General features: G+C 38.0%; 1 pseudogene; it reads right to left on the minus strand.

Moving 5' to 3' along the window:
• Positions 1-21454, minus strand: part of LOC127449614 (collagen alpha-1(XXVIII) chain-like) — a 40770-nt pseudogene extending 19316 nt beyond the window's left edge.
• Between the last annotated feature and the right edge of the window lie 451 nt (positions 21455-21905).

The following is a 21905-nucleotide window of genomic DNA, read 5'->3' on the forward strand; positions in this document are numbered from 1 at the left end:
AATTTAGAACTCTTGATTATCTCATCAAAACTACAAAATATGCATTGAAGTGAGGATAAAAATGTGGATGAATATTTTCAATGATGAAAGATTTAGATACAGCAAATCTCCACTAAGTGTCAGTGATTGTTTTTATTTCACCTCTAGAGGCCACTGATATACTGAAGAACTAAACCATTCTAACTGAAGACTCCTCCAGTGATGGCCACAGAGGAACACGGAGGAATACCTTTTTTTTTTTTTTTTTTTTTTTTTTATTATGTGAACCAGATAGTTTAAAAAGCAACTATCAGCACAGATTAATCGGTAAAACCGATATATTGTTCTACCTATAGAAAATGCTTCTGTTTTATATACTTTTTAAAAATTTAATACAATATTTTAAATTGAAAATCATAATATCAGCATAACAATTTATGTGAAACATTGAATAAAAAACATTTAAATACATTTCAGAATCTCTATGTCACGCCCTCATCGACGTCTCTCCCTCATGACGTCATCCGTTCCAATTCCCTGGACTATTAAGCTTGTTGGCAGCTACACCTGATCCTCATTTCCCCATCAGCACATGCGCCATATATATATATATATATGCACACACACACACACACCAGTCACTCTTTGTCTAGTCTCATCAGAGTATACACAGACCCTACCTGCTTTCTTCTTACTTCCCTGATTGCTATCCATGGATTTATTTCTGTTTGTTTTTTCATCTTTGTGTTGGCTTGTTACCTTTTGTTCAGTTCATCGTTTCTACTACCTATATTGGAATAATGTCCCCACTATTGGGTTTTCAGTTCATCTTGTGTCCTCGTCTTCATGACATTCTAAGTATTATGCCCCCCACCCCCCCCTTTCTGCTTTAATGACAGCATGCACTCGAGCTGGCATGTACTCCCCAAGTTGGTGCGAAACCTGATTGTTATCCAGCATGATTTGAGAAAGCTCCAAAGAGCATCTTGTGTGCTTCAATGGATGCAATGAAATCAATGTTTAAACTATTGCGTATTTCAATGTTTTAATTTTAAAAATTATATTTTCAATGTGGTCTCAGACTTTAGGACTCCAGATTGTAGAGACTATTCTGCATTGACATGTATTGATAATATTGTGGTGTTTGATAACTGAGAGCTCATACTTTTGGTCCTGTTATTGCACGTCCCGGTAGCCCAGGTAAACCATGTCACCTCGGTGTGCCAGGCTCACCCTACAAACAGATTAACAGAGAATAGATACATTTAATGAATTTTGTCCCTTGTTTGCTGTAGGTTCTCAAACTGACACTGATGAAAACTAATTGCCCACCTTTGACCCTGAAGGTCCAGCTATTCCTGGTGGTCCTGCCAATCCACGGATTCCCCGCTGACCCTGATCGCCCTAAACAGCATTAAATCATCAACCAGACACTAAATCACCAGGCAGCAAGTTGGTCTTCATGGTTAAAAACCCCATGAAAAGTCTTGATAAGCACAGTTTCATTCCTGTATTGATTCTGTTCTTCAGATGGGGTGATAAATCTGAGGGCTCGACCTTTTTTTAAATAGCCAAAAGCCTAAAAGTGGTGGGGGACATTCTCAATTTAGAGGGCATTTTATTGGACAAAAATGTGTATGCGCCCCTGAGTGCAAGTAGATGTCATATTGGAAGAGAGAGACTAAAAATGTTAAATGTGTACTGTGTATCTGCTAAAGGTTTGTTAACTTTTAAGAGTACACCAGCATAAAGATGGCTTCAAAGCTAACAGTCATTTACTCAAAGTATTTCACCTTTGGGTATCTGTCACGATGGCTGACCAGGACCGTCCGACTCGGCTATGCGATTCAGTTCGCCAGGCGTCCGCCCGGGTTCAATGGCGTACGTTTCGCCTCAGTGAAGGGCGAGAATGCCGCTGCCCTGCATACGGAGATCGCGACCCTTCTGTGGAAGGACGCGATAGAGCCTGTCCCTCAAGCCAAGATGAAGAAGGGGTTCTACAGCCCCTACTTCATCGTACCGAAGAAAGGCGGTGGGTTGTGGCCAATCATGGACCTATGAGTACTTAACCGGGCCTTGCACAGACTCCCGTTCAAGATGCTGATGCAGAAACGCATTTTAGCAAGGGTTCGGCATCAAGATTGGTTCGTGGTGGTAGACCTGAAGGACACGTACTTCCATGTCTCGGTTTTACCTCGACAAAGGCCTCTCCTGCAGTTTGCCTTCGAGGGCCGGGCGTACCAGTACAAGGTCCTCCCCTTCGGTCTGTCCCTGTCGCCTTGCATCTTCACGAAAGTCGCAGAGGCAGCCCTTGCCCCGCTAAGGTAAGTGGGCATCACATCCTCAACTATCTCGATGACTGGCTAATTCTAGCTCACTTTCGAGACTTGTTGTGTACACACAGGGACCTGGTTATCAGGCACCTCAGCCGGTTGGGGCTTCGGGTCAACTGAGAAAAGAGCAAGCTCTCCCTGGCTCAGAGCGCGCACAGTCGGTGCTGAACTGCATGAAGTCATTCAGGTGGGGAACGGTGGACCCACTGAAGCAATTTCAAAGACTCCTGGGGCATATGGCATCCTTGGCGGTGGTCACGCCGCTCAGGCTGATGCATATGAGACCGCTTCAGCACTGGCTTCAGACTCGAGTCCCGAAATGGGCATGGCGCCGCAGGGCACATCGCGTGGTCATCATGCCAATCTGTTGCCGCTTGTTCAGCCCTTGGATGGACATGGCATTTCTACGGGCAGGGGTTCCCCTAGAGCAGGTCTCCAGGTGAGTTGTTGTCACGACAGATGCCTCCAAGTCAGCCACAAGCTCCTGGACTGGGCCGCGACTGCGTTGGTACATCAACTGCCTCGAGTTGCTGGCAGTGTTGCTCATCCTACGGCGGCTTCAGCCGTTGATCCAGGGCAAGCGTGTGTTGGTCTGGACGGACAACACTGCGATGGTAGAATACATAAACCGCCAAGGCGGCTTGTGCTCCCATCATGTCACAACTCACCTGCCGTCTCCTCCTCTGGAGTCAGCAGCGACTCAAGTCGTTACGAGCCACTCACATCCCGGGCGACCTCAACAGCGCTGCGGACGCGCTGTCGCAGCAGGTCACGCTCAGGGGAGAGTGGAGCCTCCACCCCCAGGTGGTCCAGCTGATTTGGAGTCGATTTGGTCAAGCGCAGGTAGACCTGTTCGCTTCCCGGGAATCCTCCCATTGCCCGCTCTGGTACGCCTTGTCTGAGGCTCCCCTCAGCACAGATGTGCTGGTACACAGCTGGCCCCCGGGCCCTACGCAAGTATGCATTCCCCCCAGTGAGCCTACTTGCACAGACCCAGAGGACAAGGAGCAGGTCGAGCAGGTCGTCCTAGTAGCACCCTACTGGCCCACCCAGACTTGGTTCTTGGACCTCACACTCCTCTCGGGAAGCACGACCTGATCATCAGGTTCCTTAGAGGCGTGAGGAGGCTGAATCCTCCCAGACCGTGCCTCATTCCCTCATGGGATATCTCCGTGGTCCTACGGGGCCTGCGGGGAGCCCCATTTAAGCCCCTGGAGTCAGTTGAGCTAAAGGCACTCTCTTTGAAGATTGCCCTCCTGACTGCGCTCACGTCCATCAAGAGGGTAAGGGACCTGCAGGCGTTCTCTGTCAGTGAAATGTGCCTGGAGTTCGGTCCTGAATACTCTCACGCGGTCCTGAGACCCCGATCGGGCTATGTGCCCAAGGTTCCCACGACCCCATTTCGGGATCAGGTGGTGAACCTGCACGCACTGCCCCGGGAGGAGGCAGACCCAGCCTTGTCGTTGCTGTGTCCGGTGCACGCTTGGTGCATCTATTTGGATCACACGCAGCGCTTTAGACGCTCTGAGCAGCTCATTGTCTGCTTTGGAGGACAGCGGAAAGGGAGCGCTGTCTCCAAACAGAGGATCGCCCACTGGGTCATTGACACCATCGCCTTGGCATATAATGCCCAGGACATGCTGCCTCCCTTGGGGCTACGAGCACACTCTACCAGGAGTGTGGCGGCCAATGGCGCCTCTTTAGCAGACATCTGTAGAGCAGTGGGCTGGGCAACACTCAATACCTTCACAAGATTCTACAATCTCTGGTTTGAGCCGGGTGTTCCGCTTGCACATAGCGCCTTTCCCCTCCTGGAGGGGGAGACGTGTGCTTTTTACCCCCCAGCCGTGTTCACGAGACCGTGGACCCTGGATGTACTTCCTCCTTAGCCCTGTGGCAGGCGAGTTCATGGAGAAACTCGATGCTAGTAGGCCCTGTACTGGGGTAGGTGCTCCACATGTGCTGGTTGCCTGTATGTAACGCCGTGTGATGTATCATCCGTGAGATTGTTTCCCTGTTGGTAAACCCGTGTCTTCCTTGGGCAGAGTCCCCTCTGCCACCAGTCGCCATATTTGTAGAGCTCCATCCCCTCTGGGTAGGACCTACCACTGGGACTTCTCCACATGTGACACTGCCAACAAAACACAGTAAGACCAGGTGACGTATTTCCACACAATTACCTCCCCTTCGGGCAGGGTGTGGTCTCTGCGGTGTCTTCCCCTTGGGAGGGACAACCCCCTGATGCGAACACTTATGGCCCCTAGCTGATAAAACGATTTCCACTCGTTTTTGGGGAGAAAAAAGAAGAGAAGAGGCCACGGCTGGGATAGCTGGCTACGAGGCACGCAATGGTCTGCCTGTCTCACACCGCCAGTCCACATAGCACAGTTCAGCTAGTTGTGGCATTTCTTATATGGACCCCTAGTGTCACTACATCGACACAACCTGGTTACTTTTGTAACCTCCGTTCCCTGATGGAGGGAACAAGATGTTGTGTCCCTCCTGCCACAACACTGAACTACCCGCTGAAATGGACGGGACCTTGTCTCGGCTCCTCAGCACAAAACCTGAATGAGTGGTTGCGAGCCAACTCCTTTTATACCCGTATGTCCAGGGGAGTGACATGCAAATTCCCACTCGCCAATTCCCATTGGCCTTTTCTCAAAGATCAGAGGTGTTTGGGGCTCCCAAGTGTGACCCCTAGTGTCACTACATCGACACAACGTCTTGTTCCCTCCATCAGGGAACGGAGGTTACGAAAGTAACCAGGACGTTTTCTGTACTTTTGAGGCATATGCAATTAGGAAATAACACTTAGTACCCAGGAACCAAAAAAAAAAACCAAAAAAAAAAACATTTGTTACATGGTGTAATGCTAATTAAGCAAATAATTAAACCACAAACTTTCAGAGCCAAGAAACTTTCAAATTCAAATGAGAGAATTTGCATCCATGTTTTTTTATTTATTTATTTATTTTTTTTTAAGAAAAAAATAAGTGTTCAAATTAGCATGTGTGGTCTGTCAGTCCACAATTTTCTCAGCCATCTCACAATGTACTGTACAGTATGAGGTGTGTAAATACGTGTTTTACCTTGTCTCCTTTAATGCCTGGACCTACTGGCCCTCTGGGTCCCTTAAGCCCCTCCAGACCCCTTTCTCCCTGTAAAAGACAAAATAAAAAAGTGTAAAAGTATACATTTTCTGATTAACTGCAACCTTCGTTTGAATTATCCCAATATCGATTTTTAAAACCCAAGATCGATCTTTTACTCTATGTACAACCCTTTACAAAGTGAGTAAATCACTCCCATATGCAACCAAATTTCACACTATCCTTTCACTGCGCATGTAAAAGTTTGGTTTGACTCGCTCCGTGTAATGCGTGTCCAAAGATGAGATCCAGGCAATCCATTTGTCATTGAATAATGTCTCTAGTAATACACTTTCTGTTCTTAACAGTCAGTTGTTGATCTAAAACAACAAAATTAAAAACATTAATTCCAATTGCACATAGTACAGATGCAGCACAGAAGCCAAAACCCTTCTATGAGATGCTCATTGAACTGATGCTATTCTTAAAAAGACAGTACCACTTTAGTGCTTGTTCTACATATCAATGTAACTGTAAACAGTACAAATTATGCATTTTTAATAGCTAAAATGTGACCAAAAGGAGGAAAAACTAATGATAAATAACATTTGTAAAATATGTTTGTAATGCACTACCTAGTTAGAAGTTTTCCTGTATAATTAACAGCATTAGCTGAGAGATAATGTATTTTATATGTACGCAAAATGGACATTATAACTGAAAAATACCCAAATGAACTGGAATGGAAATCGAATCGAGACCTTGTGAATCAGAATCAAATTGAAAAGGGAAATCTGTATCAATACCCAGCCCTTCAATTTAAACACCCATTTTCATACCATGCAGAAATTCTAAGCAGAAATGTCTCTGACGTTGAAGTTTTTAGTCATGAGTCTAAGTCAAGACTCAAGTTAACAAGTTGTGTCTCAAGTCACTTTTGATAGTTGTGTAAAATGAATACTACACCTGCTCCAGCCATGTCCGAAAAATAAATAAATAAATACGTAACAATATCTGTGTTTGGTGTTTTCATAACCGATGCATATTTTTGCGGTAGCTAATTGTACAAGTTATTTAATTATATGTTTCTTCAAGTATAAATGCTTAGAAAACAATAGTTATAACATAAAAAAATGGAAGATAAATTAATCGAAAAATGTAAGGCATTTTACAATTTAATAATTATTATTTAAACTGTTTTAATGATTTTATTTACATAGGTGGTTAATATTTTTTTTTTAAGTTTACTTAATTTTATTGGTAGAATGAACCCCTTTTATTTAAGCTGATCATTCGTTAGATGTAACTAATTTTAGTCAGTTTCCGTAATTTTATTGGGGAGGTTTCATAAAAAAATAAATAAAAAAAAACTACTCAAAAATATTTCATGCAATTTTGTTGACGTACTTTTTTCTTTATGCTACAAGATAGTTTTCTAAACTCTGTTGCAGGATAATTAATTTCAATGATATACTATTTTATTAAAATAATATTATTATATTAATATTAAAATTATATTTATTGTTCAACCAATATTTCCAGGAATTTCCTTGTTCATTCAGCCTAAGGCAAGGTTTTACTTGAATTGAAAAAGAGACACATGACCTGAGAGGAGCTTTTAATTACATCATAAAGAACTAGTTGTTCAGTTCTGTTCTGTACACACTTAACCCTTAAATGCATGGATGTATTGCCAAACATTATAACATACTTGGGTCTTTAGTGATCAGAAACTTATATCTATCACAAATGGATCTACAAAATGCCCAGATAGTGTACAAATTTCCTGCATGCAGGTCTCCTATAAAAATACACATTTAACGTCTACGCAGCTTTTATATGACTATAATACACATGGTGACTGATGAAAACAATGAAATGGTGTACAATGAAGTGTGTACTTTCGGCCCTGGTAAACTCTCTCCTGGAGGGCCCTTCTCTCCTAGCAGACCTTGCGGCCCCTGTGGCCCCTTTAGACCAAACATGATAGTCAAGTTTAATACAATTACTTCAATATTTTTAGTTAATGGCAGGATAGTTAAATGTCTTACCGTCAGGCCTGGCTTGCCAAGTCCAGGAGGCCAGGGAGGGCCCTACATCTCCCTATAGATGAAAGAAATACACACATTCATGTGTTTATGACCACAAATATGAGTGCACTGATAACCTGATATTATATGCAAGCTAATTTTAAATAAAGTGGGCCCAAATAATAAAAATATGAGTTGTTGCATTAGAGAACACAATATTAAACCAAGTGGTATGTGTAAACAAATGCTGCTTGAGATTTTCTCAGAACTAACTTCACTTTTCTGAGCCAATTGTCATTTTAGTAGCAACATCAAGGTTCACACAAGTTTCCTAGCAGAGCAGCCACAAGTGTAAATCAGTACAATAAATATGGACTAGAGTTAGACAGATATATCGGCTTTACCGATTAATCGGTGCCGATAATTGTTTTTTGGAACTATCGTAATCGGTTAAAAATCTATGCCGATTAGTTTATTTATTTATTTTTTATTCCTCCGTGTTCCTCTGTGGCCGTTGCTGGAGGATTCTACAATGAAATAAAAACAATCATGTGGGGATTTGCTGTATCTAAATCTTTCATCATTTAAAACATTCATCCATATTTTTATCTTCATTTTATCAAGCATATTTTGTTATTTTGATGAGATAATCAAGTGTTCTAATTTGAAGCGAGGGCATGCAAAGAAAAATGTTACTATATGAAAACGAGCCCGGTCAGCATATGCATCTTGTCTCCAACTTCATATCTTCAGAATAATAATAAACCTTATTCCTAATTACATCTCATCTGGTAAAATATACAGTATATATATACAGTACACAACTTTTTATCTGGTGAATATATAGGCTTTTAAAAGCTTAATTAAGTTAACAGATCCAAATCGCTGTCATTTCAAAATAAAAGTCCCCAGTGTGTTTTGGGTTTGTTTATAGTTAAAAGTCCAGCGTTTCCCTGTTCCAAATCTCCCATTTTTCTGGTTATTATTTGGATTTTGATTGAACAATAAACTGCATCTGTTATTTTATTTATTTCGTACTCTTGCAGCCTCTGTGTCTGTGCACGTCAAGGTAAGGAAAGATCAAGAAAGTTTTGTAACATTCTAAACCGATTTTAAAAACTATCGGCTGATTAATTTGTTATCAGTCTTTTTCACCACCTTAGTTATCAGTATCTGCAAAATCCACTATCGTTCAACCTCTGGTATGGTCGTGTTCTACAAAAAAGTCAAAATAAATTTTATCTTCATTTTGAACACTAGAACTTTTGTTTTACCATTTAGAAAACTACTAACAAATTACTTTTTAATAAAATGTACTGCTTGAAAAGTGTACCTGGGCTATCTTTCTTTAAAATAAATTCCACTTGCTTCAATATTTTGTTATGTAATGCAACAGCATGATTTATACATTTTTAAATGCAGCTTAAGTGTCCAAATACTTTTTCAGGGCACTGTACACTGCCGTTCAAAAGTTTGGGGTCACTTGACTGAAATGTTTCTCATGATCTTAAAAACCTTTTGATCTGAAGGTGTATGCTTAAATGTTTGAAATTAGTTTTGTAATCAAAAATATAATTGTGCCAACATATTAATTTATTTCATTACAAAACAAAAACTGTATTTAAAAAAAAAAGTTTTTGAAATTGATGACTTGGACCGAATAATAAAGAAAAGCAGCCAATAAGTGCCCAGCATAGATTGGAACTCCTTTAATCCTGTTTTAAAAGCATCCCAGGGTGATACCTCAAGAAGTTGGTTGAGAGTAAGTTTCTGCAAATACTAAGCAAAGGGTGGCTACTTTGAAGATGCTAAAATATAACATATTTTTATTTATTTTTGATTTTTTTAAGTCACAACATAATTCCCATAATTCCATTTCTGTTATTCCATAGTTTTGATGATTCACTATTATTCTAAAATGTGAAGAAAATATAATAAAGAAGAATGAGTAAGTGACCCCAAACTTTTGAAAGGCAGTGTATATTTCAAAGCTTACCTTGGGACCAGGAAGTCCAATCCCAGTTTCTCCCTGGATTCCTGGTGGCCTGGGAAAACCTCTCTCATCCTGAAGAACCAGAACCACTTAGAACAACCATAAAACATCCATCTCCTTCTCTCTTTGTATTCCTTTATCTCCCTCCAGTTGGATTTTAAAGGTGATTTAAAATGCCCAAAAAGCACCATAAAATTACCATAACTTTATCATAAAAGTAGCACCATAGTCCAAGTCTTCTGAAGCCATAAGATAGCTTTATATGACACAAAGCAGTCCGGTGTAAAATGATTTGCACAAACACACAAATTTTGGTATGTTTTGGGGCACATTTTCTTCAAAAACAAAACTTGTCCACTGCGTCTTCAGTGGCTCTGATGCCAGGAGTACATGAAGACTCTTATGTTCACTTTTACAGCCAACAACAGAACACTTATGATGCTTACGAAGTTGAGACATTATTCTTCTCACTGTAGCTGCTCCAGAGCGGAAAAAAATGGCGGACTGTGTGTTGATCACTCAGGGGAGGATCTATGATAATAGGGTGGAGTCCATCACAAGTCGTGGGCGTGGCCTGCTCTAAAGTGACGTCACTTTAGAGCAGATATGAAAATCAGTCATTTTGAGACACTGTTTTTGATTAATAGAAATATAAGAAAGAGGAGTGGGTGGACTTTTAACATTGTAGGGTGGTTGTGTACACACATTGCCGACTCACATTTATGTTCAAACACCATGTAAAAGTGAATTTTGCATAATAGATCCCCTTTAAGTGTTGTACGTAATTTGAAAGTGAAGAGCGCGAGATCTTGCTGACGAGTCGGCTGTCATCACTGCTGGTATTGCCGTTGAGAAAGAGATCCTTATGGATTTAAAAACAGGAGATGTTCTGCATGACCATGAAATTGCTTAATTTATTAAACAGATAAGGAGGACTGATTTTCACTTCAAGCTAATTAGTAAGTGCTTTTTGCATTGTTATAGCAACATCAGGAGTTTTATAAGTGTGAATTAGGCTGCTTGAGCATTCAGTGTGGGATCAAGTTTTGAAAAGTAGTGCTGTGTTCCATTAAACTCGGAAAGTCAGATTTTACAACTTCCTACTAGGAAAAGTGCAATGGAATGTAGGCTCGTGCAGAAATTCTCAACTCCGATTTCGCCGAGATGAAGGGGCATGATGTCACACAAACATGTCGTCACTCAGGGAGGTATACAAAGTAAGTGATAAACATTCACTTTATTAAGTAATATCGATAAATAAGTTCGTTTCCACATTAAATGATATTAAAGCTTGTTTAACAAACGCCTGCAGAAACAGGTGTATAAAACATGGTAAATTATAATCTCTTTTGATAATCATACACTTGAAGCACAAATGCTAGCGCTGCAGAATTGTTTATCAGTTGGGTTGCTAGGAGACATCGCTAATGAGAGTCAAACCCCTGCTAAGCTAACTGGAGCATTGCCGTTTTGTTTCCTTAAACGTCATCTTCCGAATGTCAGGGAATGGAATGCATTTATGGTCAGAGATATCAAGTAGGAATATCCCACATCTAACTTGAATGGAACGCAGCATAAACGTGTACCCTGACGAAACGAAATGTACTGCAAGTAACATTTAAATCGCAAATATTAGATAGATTTTTCCAGGTATCATAGACCTCCTTGGTAGATTCATATGAAAATTTATGATTTTTTAATGTCTGTTTTGGAGACATTCATTTCACAAAACAGTCATGCTGCTGTTAAAATTAGGTTTGCTTGAGCATTCAGGATCGTTTCAAGTTTTGGCTTTAGTGCCTGGACATGTTTTTAAAATGTCAATTGCTATTATTAGTTAGCTGCGACATAATGTATGATGCCCAAAGGCATAGGGTGTCTTATTCATTGTGAAACTGTGTTTTCTTGATGGCATGAATCACACTGAAGGCCTAGACTTAAAATAGAGTGACAGATTTAAAAGACCTTTAAATGCTTCATAAACTTATAAATCTACAGAACACTCTTTCCCGCAAAGTTTCTATATCTGGGTCGTTGACAAATAAGTTTGTCAAGATTTATTGTATTAAAACTCTAAAATGTATTCAGGCCTGACTTGGTAAAAAAAATAAAAATAATTTAAATTGTCAACAAAACAATTTGCCATTAAAATATTTTCCTTGCAGCTCGAAAACATATGAGTATACAACACTAAATCATTCATTTCAAAAGAAGTTTTCCAAAAAAAAAAATTTTTTTTTTTTTAATACATGTATCATACATTTTTAGTCAGGAATGTCAAGAAGTTTTCTTAGGGTTACTCCATTTGACCTAAACTTTTCATAAAAATGTCAAAATATCAGATATTTTTTACAAATTTTACAGACAGTCTAAAGGGTCTAAAGGGGTCCTTTTATAAGTTTTTAAGGTGTTTTTATAAGTTTTTTTGTCACTTCACAACAGAATGGCTACTTTCATGTTGGTTGAAAAAAACAAAAACATTTACAAATTTTTTAGATCCAGAAAAAAATGCCACAATAATCTTTTTATCATTTAGAAATTGAAAACATGTAGCTATTTTTAGATTGGAAATATTCCTCTGCTGGCAAAGCTGTTTTGATAAAACCCTTGATGATAGATTTAATGTAACTTTTCATTAAGAATTCAGTTCTAGCTTGCTGATAATAAAGAAAAGCCAGCATCTAAAATAGTTTAAGTATCAGGGTTCGAGGCTGGCGGCAAGAGATTTTAAACTGCGCCATTATTATACATATTTGAGGAGACAGCATCCATTAAATTCCATAAAAACATCCACAAATGTCTCCTCTGATTTACCTTTAATCTCTCAGATGTGTCGCCACATGTATCTGGTGCATATTTGTAAATGTACTTAGATGTAATTATGTTTAATGTTAGATGTAACTTCATCCACAGCACAGATCTTGTTCAGGCCACTTTGATTAATTTCATCAAGAAAATCTGTGTTTGTGTTTCTTTTCTTCAATACAATGTGTGGATATAAAATGGCTCTGTTCCAAAACCTAGTAAACTGAATCCTAACTTAAATGAAGCCTGTTAAGTGAGCGGTTGTACAGTGGCCCAGGGGTGCAGAACACAACGAAATTTATAAAGCCACAACACAAAAAAATAAATAAGCCAAAACACAAAGAAATTAAATCACAACACAAATAAACAGGGTTGGGCTGTAATGGAATACATGTAACGGCATTACGTATTCAGAATACAAAAATGAAGTAACTGTATTCAGCCCCCATTACGTTTTCAAGCATCTGTATTCAGAATACAGTTACTTAATACAATTTTGTTAGAATACTTCTTTCATAATGACCACAAAATAAGGTGGAAATAAAAAAAAATTATTGTCAGTCAAGTGAGAAACTTGATTGTTTTTCTGAAGAGATTTTCTGAACTGCGCAGATGCAAACTGCAAACGCATCCTCTCGCTCTCTTTTCCCCAGATCAGCTGAAGCATGTGAGCAGTGTTGGCAAAGTTTCATGCAAAATTGGGCTCATTTGAAAACACAAGTACGGGTTAAAATCACAGAATGGCAGGTTGCGTTTTGGGGATACTTTAAAAATGGGCCACGGTCACCAAAAGGTTAGAAGGGACTAAAGAATGAAAATACAACGTCTTATTCATGTATAATGATTCCCGGACTGAATATCTGGCAACTGCACTGGTATACCGTTGTTTTAACAATCAGCGTGCTGTGAATCAGTACAGCAACATTTTTACACATACTTAACATTCGTGGGCATGATCCATTGTTTTCCGCGATTGTTGCCGTGTAAATACATTTATGTAGCTGCAGATGCGGCTTCTGTGTAAAGATGGAGTAAAGACGGACTGCTCTCGATAAGCATTTGGTGAGTCACGTCCACTTCAGAAACTTCTAGAATGAAGAACTGTTGAGAAATAGCAGTTTTTACCAAAATTATATAAATAGGTAAAATACGCTAAGAAATACTGCAAAGGCTGAAAGTGAGAAAAGGAGTCCAAACGAGGACACCTAATGTAATGAACTAGTGTAAAATGTGTGGCTTATAGGCGTATGGGCGGCTAGTTCAGTGTGACACATATTGTAACAAACAGGCACACTAATATTTATATCTCATTTTAAAAAAAAAACATCTAAAGGAAGTGATTCACAAAAACAAAAAACAACAACAACAACAATTAAAACAAACAAAATATGAGTAAAATTATCAAAAGCATCCAAAAGCAAAAGTATTGGTAATAAAAGAGAAAGAAAAAAAAATTAATAAATAGGACTTACTATGGAAATATGCAAGCAAGCATAGTAAAAATTATTAATATACTACTTGTCACATGAACTCACTATTTGTTGCATTTCTGCACATGGCATCCAGTTATCATCTCGAAAATAAATTTGGTTAATTTGCATTTCTTATCTAATTTTGTGTCTAAATGTGTTATTCTTGGTCAATCCAATCAAATAATGGGTTAAGAAGAAGAAAAAAAATTAAATATTAAAATATTGTAGCTGACCACAAACTGCCTGCTGTTTGCCTTCTGCCTTCCATAAAGAAAAACATTTCTACCACTGTCCAACACCACATCTAATTTAAAGACACAAGCTATTCAGATTCACTTAGATGTTAATAGTGTAATGTGTAGCGGTTCAGATAAGATAATAATGACATATCACGTGTAATTCTTTCAGTTCTTTCAATTGTGCCTTTTTGTTCCTTTTTAAATATGTATTCTAAGTGTATTATAAAAGTATTCTGAATATGTTACTTTTTATGTGGTTTTTTCAGAATACTTTACTGAATACATTTTTAGAAAGAGTATTTAGTATTCAGCCCAAAATACTTTTTTAAAGTAATCCATCCAAACCTGCAAATAAATTAAGCCACAACACAAATAAATAAGTCACAACACAACAAAATTAAGCCACAACACAAATACATTGAGCTACAACACAAATAAATTGAGCCACAACACAATGAAATGAAGCCACAACACAACTAAATTAAGCCAAAACACAAATAAATTAAGCTACAACACAAATAAATGAAGCCACAACACAACTAAATTAAGCCACAACACAAAGAAATTAAGCCACAACACAACGAAATGGAGACACAACACAACTAAATTAAGCCACAACACAAAGAAATTAAGCTACAACACAACAAAATGAAGACACAACACAACTAAATTAAGCCACATCACAAAGAAATTAAGCTACAACACAACGAAATGAAGCCCCAACACAACGAAATGAAGCCCCAACACAACGAAATTAAGCTGCAACACAAAGAAATTAAGCTACAACACAACAAAATGAAGACACAACACAACTAAATTAAGCCACATCACAAAGAAATTAAGCTACAACACAATGAAATGAAGCCATAACACAACGAAATGAAGCTGCAACACAAATAAATTAAGCTACAACATGAAATTAAGCCACAACACAACAAAATTAAGCTACAACACAAATAAATTAAGCTACAACACAAATAAATTAAGCTACAACACACCGAAATTAAGCTACACACACTAAAATAAGCTACAACACATCAAAATTTAGCCACAAAAGCAAACTTTTGCTTGCTTTGTAAATTTCGTTGTGTTCTGCACTTCTGGGTCACTGTAAGTTTGGAACATTTTACATAAATAGCATGCAAATAGCTCTCCTCATGTGAAGTACACAGAAACTCGACTCACAATTGATTTCAAAAGAACATTTGCACAGGGTTGGGAGGGTTACTTTTGAAATGTTTTCCACTACAGATTACAGAATACATGTTGTAAAATGTAATTTGTAACGTATTCTGTTAGATTACTCAAAGTCAGTAACGTATTCTAAATACTTTGGATTACTTCTTCAGCACTGGTACATTTTTTCACTTGTTTTGACTATTAAAAACTCTGCCAGTACAGTAAGACAAAATACACGTTAAAAATACATTCTCTGAAAAACCTAAATATCTTATGCAGTGTTGTTTCTAAAACAAGATAAATCAAATTGATCTTGTTTTAAGGATTTTTAGATATTTTTACAGGAAAACAATACAAAAATTTATATCAAGAATACGATTTTTGCCCTAATATCAAAGGTCTTGAAAAAAAGAAATTACGATCCAATGTGATTTTACTGGATAAAAATGATCGTGCCTGGTAACGTGCATGTAAAATGGCTAGAAATAGCATTTTAGCTTAGCGTAAAGCTGACAATTTACACAAGGTTTATTTATATTTCTTCTGCTCCAAACGTACTTCTCTCTCTGCTCGTATGAATGTAACACATCATAAGAAAGTGTTTCACCGCTGTTCAGATGCACTTTGGATCGCATCATTTATATGTATAAATGTTTTCCATCTGAAAGGACTAAATATTAAATGAAACAAATGACAATAAAATGCAAAGTAATCTCTTCAGTAATCAAAATACTTTTTGAATGTAACTGTATTCTAATTACCAATGATTTAAATTGTAACTGTAGTGGAATACAGTTACTTATATTTTGTATTTTAAATACGTAATCCCGTTACATGTATTCCGTTACTCCCCAACCATGCATTTGCATGTTGCCAAGCCTTTCGACATTTCTCTTGCTTCATTCACCATCTGCAATGGATTGTTGGATTGTGTTCTTCGCAAAGGATACACTTTTTTAAATGTATTTTTATATTTATTTTTTTTTAAAGAAAGAAAAATCTTGAAAAAATCTAGATTGTTTCAAATAATCCAGTCATAGTATGTTGGGGATTTATCTGAAAGAGCTGAACACCTGTACAATGAAGTTTACCAAAGGGCTAATTACCTCACTCAAAAACATCCTATATATGTAAAATTAATCAGCTTTTTCTACAACATAAACTTAATATTACAACTAACATCTGCATAGACAATGAAGTGAATGCAAAGGTGAACTTGAACTCAGCTACGCGCTTATCAAAGTGCATAACTTTATAACATTGCTTTTTTGACATTGCTGTCATCTGATATATTTCCTGTCATAATATTTGAAGCTTAATACATATTATCAAAATATGAGTTGATGCTTGTGTAGTTACAGATAACAGTATGGAACATTCCAAATTCAATACAACACAAGTTCAATACAAGTTAAGCTCAATCAAAAGCATTTGTGGCATAATTTTAATTACCACAAAAATTAATTCAGACTTATCCCACCTTTTCTTAAAAAAAAGAAAATAATAATTCTGGGTTCCAATGAGGCACTTACAATGGAAGTGAATGGGGCCAATCCATAAGCGTAAAAAATACTGTTATAAAAGTATAGCCACAAAACGTAAACAACATGCATGTTAACATGATGTTAGTGTGATAAAATTGCATACTACCATTTTCTGTGTAAAGTTACATCCAATTTACAACTTTGTTGCCATGACAATGAAACAACTAAACCCTAAAATGATCGTAAAAATGACGATTTCATCAAATTTACAGCTCAAATAATACACAAGTGTTAACAGAAGAATTAACGTAAGTGCTTTCATAAAATTTTAAGCTTCACATTTTGCCTTTAAACACTAAAAATTGATCCCTTCCACTTTCCTTGTAAGATCATCACTGTAACCTCGGTTTTTGCTTTTTTAAAGAAATGGACTGACGAGTCGACATTATTTTTTGTGGTAATCAATATCATTCCACAAATGCTGACGATTGAGCTTACCTTGTATTGAACCTGGAATATTTCTTTAATTTAGAATTTATTTTAATAAATAGATTAAATTGAAGTATTATACATAAAAATATGTCCTTTTAAATGTCCTTATAAAGGTAAAAAAAAAAAAAAAAAAAAAAAAGCCCTAATAAATTAGATCCCAGGGAAAATATTGCTTTATAATAAAAACTTTAATTAGTCATAGCTTCGGGAAAAAAAAACATTTCCCCCACAAAAATTTCTTAAATCATCCCCTGTTATTAGACTCATTAGAGAGAACATTTAGGCTAGTTATTATGCTCTAACCTCATCAGTTCAAGGAATTAATTACACCAAGTTTTTCTATTTCCTCAGGAGAGATAAAGAAATAAGACTTTCCTTTTTCCATTGCTGCTGGAGATGTGTGTCCTCAGGTAGCACTAAACTGCAGCACACATGCACCTCTTGATCCAAGATCCCTCAAGAGACATAAATCCTTCATTTGTGCTTTGACAAGCATCTGACCTTAACTTCAAATGAAGCGATCATTTCTACACTTCAAAGTTGGTCCCTCAGAACCAAAATCTTGTTTTCACAGCTTGCTTGCATTCCCATACAAAATTTAACAAATTTTTTTTACCACAGCTATCATTTTCGTTAAAAATCTCTATTGTTGGCAATAGAAAAGAAGCATCGTGATATGCAATTTACCATCTGAATATTCATGCTAGTTTGTTCAGCCATTGGTTCTTGGCTTAGCAACATTTCTTTTCAATTTGTGGACTTCCTGGCAACAGCTTGCCTATAACTGTAGTCCCTTAGAAGACAGGTAGGGAATTTACTTTCTGAAATAGTTTTACGCTCCCTCACAATTCGTTTTGCTTTCCCTGCTTTGGCCCTCTTAAACTTCCTTAAAAGAACTAAAATTAGACACAAAATGGGACAATTGTTGACATACAGTAAAAGTACAGAGCTATACAATTTATGTGGATAGCATAGTACAGATATTTTGGTGTTGGAAGAATTTGATGAGAAATGTTTCATATTGACACTTTAATGGCAGACTTTGGTATCTTGGCAAATCACAGCATAGTTTAAGACACTGACTGAACGAGAATCAGCTGTCTGCCTCAATGTAGGTGGGGCTACAGGTCACACATACCAATGATGTGGACCAATGGCAGTAAGAAGGTGTTTAACAGCTGGTACAAAGTTTTCCTTTACATGCACTTAAGAAAATGGCTTATTCCAGGGTTTTTGCAGAAAGCGGCTGAAAGACCCCTGTGCACTTCACACTTCAAAACGAAGAATGAACAGGTGTGACATCATTTAGAATAAAATATGCCCAAAACAAAGTTGTTTTGAGTTCGTTTCAGTGGTTCGTAACAGCTTGCAAGGGCAAACCTTCAGGAAAACTTTGTACCAGCTGCTAAACACCTTCTACTGCCATTGGTCCACATCACTGGTATGTGTGACCTGTAGCCCCACCTACACGGAGGCAGACAGCTGATTCTAATTCAGTCAGTTATGATCAGTCAACATGAACACACCGTTGTGCAGAGTTATTAGCGAGCTGGTGCATATTTACCTCCATATGCCCAAAGTAAGACATGCCTATCATCATCCTTTTTTTGTCTGTATTCTACACACTCATTAACACACTTTTAAACACCCATATTTGCAGTAGTATCAAATTATATAGTAATAACAGCATGAAATTGATGCATGTAATGGCTGCGTTTAGCATGTTAGCACCATGAATGCAGAAGCGAGCTCACTGTTAAGATCTCTTCTGAAATTCATTAGACTCTATTTTCTCAGGAGAAACAACTGAGAAGCAGGAGACTTGTGCAAAAGTCTCCATTCACTCTCCATTGAGTCTTGTTGCTGACTTGTAGAAACAATTGAGATATTAAAGAGATCTCATTTATGATTTTCTGTCCCATGAGAAAATACAAAGAAGCTACTCAAAATCTCTTTAACAATCTTGTCCACAGCTCCTTTGTCCTGAAGGTTGTGTATGTAGCGGGTGGCCGGAGGGCTCGCTAGTAGGCAAAGCTGTTCCACGTTGGCAGCAGGTTTAAAACCTACTGTGAAGAATTTAATCCCTTGGTTCTTGGCATCAGGTAAAGCAGAGAATATATCAGGGTTCTTAGGATGAGACTCGCGTGATACAGCAGAATAGCCACCTTCATGGTACCAGGGCCAGTCTCCTCCAGGTAGATGCGGGTGAGGTTAGTGATGGCATAGGTGGTGTAGGTTCCATGCCCGATGTACGGAATGGTTGCAATGTGGTCTTGGAAGGTGGGCACACCTCACCAATCTTTACAGGACTGCTCTGTGATCATGTGACTGCTGTACTGCAGGAGGGCCGTTCTGAAGATCAGACCCTGCCCTGTTTGGAGACTAATATTCTGGATTCAGGCAACAAGTACAGTAACGAATCACTTCTCTTGGGCATGGTTGTCTTTTGCACTCTCGGAACTGTCCACTAAAAATGCCAACTCCAAATTACAGTCGTCATCTGAAATATGGAAAGAAATGAACATAAATGTGTAACAAGAAATAAATATTAAGGTGCACTCAGTTATAGCGACCAGAGACTGTCTGTGCTTTTTGTAGCTTTAAAGTGCTGATCACCATCCACTTGCATTGTATGGACCTACAGAGCTGATATTCTTCTAAAAATCTTCGTTTTTGTTCTGCTGAAGAAAGAAAGTCATACAAATCTGGGTTGGCATGAGGGTGAGTAAATGATGAGAGAATTTTCATTTTTGGGTAAATTATTCCTTTAAGCCAATCGGCTCGCGTGGTGTAAGATGATTGGTTCTTTGACGTGTAATCGGATAGCTAATCAACTTGCATCTCTCTCTTAGTGTAACATTTAAATTTATCAGTTTAACAGAAAAGCCGGTTTCACTACAGCGTGTTGCACGAGTTTTCTCTGAAAATGCTATTTGCTCAGGTGGTTGCTGGGGCTTCTCTTCTAACAGCATGCATGGTAAGGTCTGCTTTTGGCCATGACACATAGAAGTGAGTCTTTAACAAGTTAAGCCTTAGCTAAATCTGCCTGGCACACATTGCTGTCTTAGGTCATTAGATTAAATAAATCCTCACATAGTTGTACAATCGCTAAACAATCTCAGGGCTTTCCTGGCTCAGGTACACATTATCAGTTAGGTCACTAGCCTTTTAAGCTTTTCGGCTAAGCAGGCCGAAACACACATACAAATTCAGTTCATTAGTGTTAGGCCATTTGGCCAGTGGCCAAGGCACACCTAGCTAGCATACAGTTGGTGCACATGGCTCTTCTGAGTAGCAGCTGTACACAAGTCTTGGTGACAGATCTGCTTGGTTGGGGGGTTGTGTTTTTTGTTTATTTGTTATGCATTTTGTGCAGCTTCCCTGCTTTGTTAGGGGATTGTTTATACTATTTGTGCAGCAGCATGCAATACATGCTCGATGCAGCATGTCTTGTCTAATTGTGCAGCAGCAGCAGCAACATGTCCAAATGCTAACTCAGTACATATGTCTATTTTCTAGCAGTAGCAAGTCTCTGTACTTGCTCTGCAGCAGCAGCAGCAGCCTTAGCAGATCTAGTCCACAAAGACCAATATCCTATCAACATGTCATACCAAGATTAACATGCTAAATGTTTCTGCGAGTTGTCATGACTGAAATTAAAAAAACTTGAATAAATGAACATTTTAATTAATTTAATTTAGTTAAAGATTACACAATTTGATGGAATTTTGTTGATTTTTTTGTATTAAAGTGCACCTATTGTGATTTTTAAACGTGCCTAATTTTGTTTTAAAGGTCTCATACAATAGATTTACATGCATCCAAGGTCAAAAAACACTTTAATTGGCTCATAATTTAAATTGCAGCATTACCTTTTTTTCCCAGTGTCAAAAACGACTCCTTCAATGATCCGTTCTAAAGGATTCATTCTAAACTCCTCCTTTCAGAGAGCCTACTCTGCTCTGATTGGTCAGATGTCCCAGTCTGTTGAGATTGGTCTACCGCTTACAGTGCATGTCGGAAAAAGGAAATGCCCACTACCATATCCGAGTTTCAGCTCCGTCTGAAAAAATGTCTGTTTTACCATACCAATTTGAGCCTGAATCCGACAGTGATACATCGGAAGATCAACCCGAACCACCATCGCAAGCACGACGAGAACAGGACATTTCTCAGTGGTAAGTTTATATGTAGTTTGACAATAACGTGAGTTAGCCGGTTAGCAGAGGCTAACAGCGTGCACTGGCTGTACATGTAAACAGACCAGAGGCGGGTTTTTTGTTACCAAATTACGTAGGTTAGTACAGGAAGTAAGTCTGGAATTACTAAAAATCGGTTCTTTCTTTTGGTTGTCAATAACTTCATATTTCGTGCACTTTGATTTTTGAAACTTTGCAGACTTTTTTACATTCACAAACAGCTATATAACACACTACATGAAAGGTAATATTTGAAAAACCATAATAGGTGCTCTTTAAACATATTTTTCAAAAATACTATTAATTTCTTTGTTTAGCAATTAAAAAAAAAAAAAAAAACCTCAGTGCACCTTTAAAGGAATACTTTGTTTAAAAAAAAAAAAACTGTGTTCTCTATTTTTGTTCATACAAAAGTAAAATATAAAAAACCTTCATGCAGCTTTTTACATACAATTACAATCTGTCATGCTCCAAAAGCACCAAAAAAGCATGATCAAAGCCTTCCATACAACTTATATACTGTAATACAAGCCATTTGATAGCTTTATACAAGTTACAGATCACAAAAAACAAACAAAAAAAAAAAAACATCATGTCAAGTTGGACAT

This window comes from Myxocyprinus asiaticus, chromosome 12 (assembly GCF_019703515.2).
Source record: "Myxocyprinus asiaticus isolate MX2 ecotype Aquarium Trade chromosome 12, UBuf_Myxa_2, whole genome shotgun sequence".
Lineage (NCBI taxonomy): Eukaryota > Metazoa > Chordata > Actinopteri > Cypriniformes > Catostomidae > Myxocyprinus > Myxocyprinus asiaticus.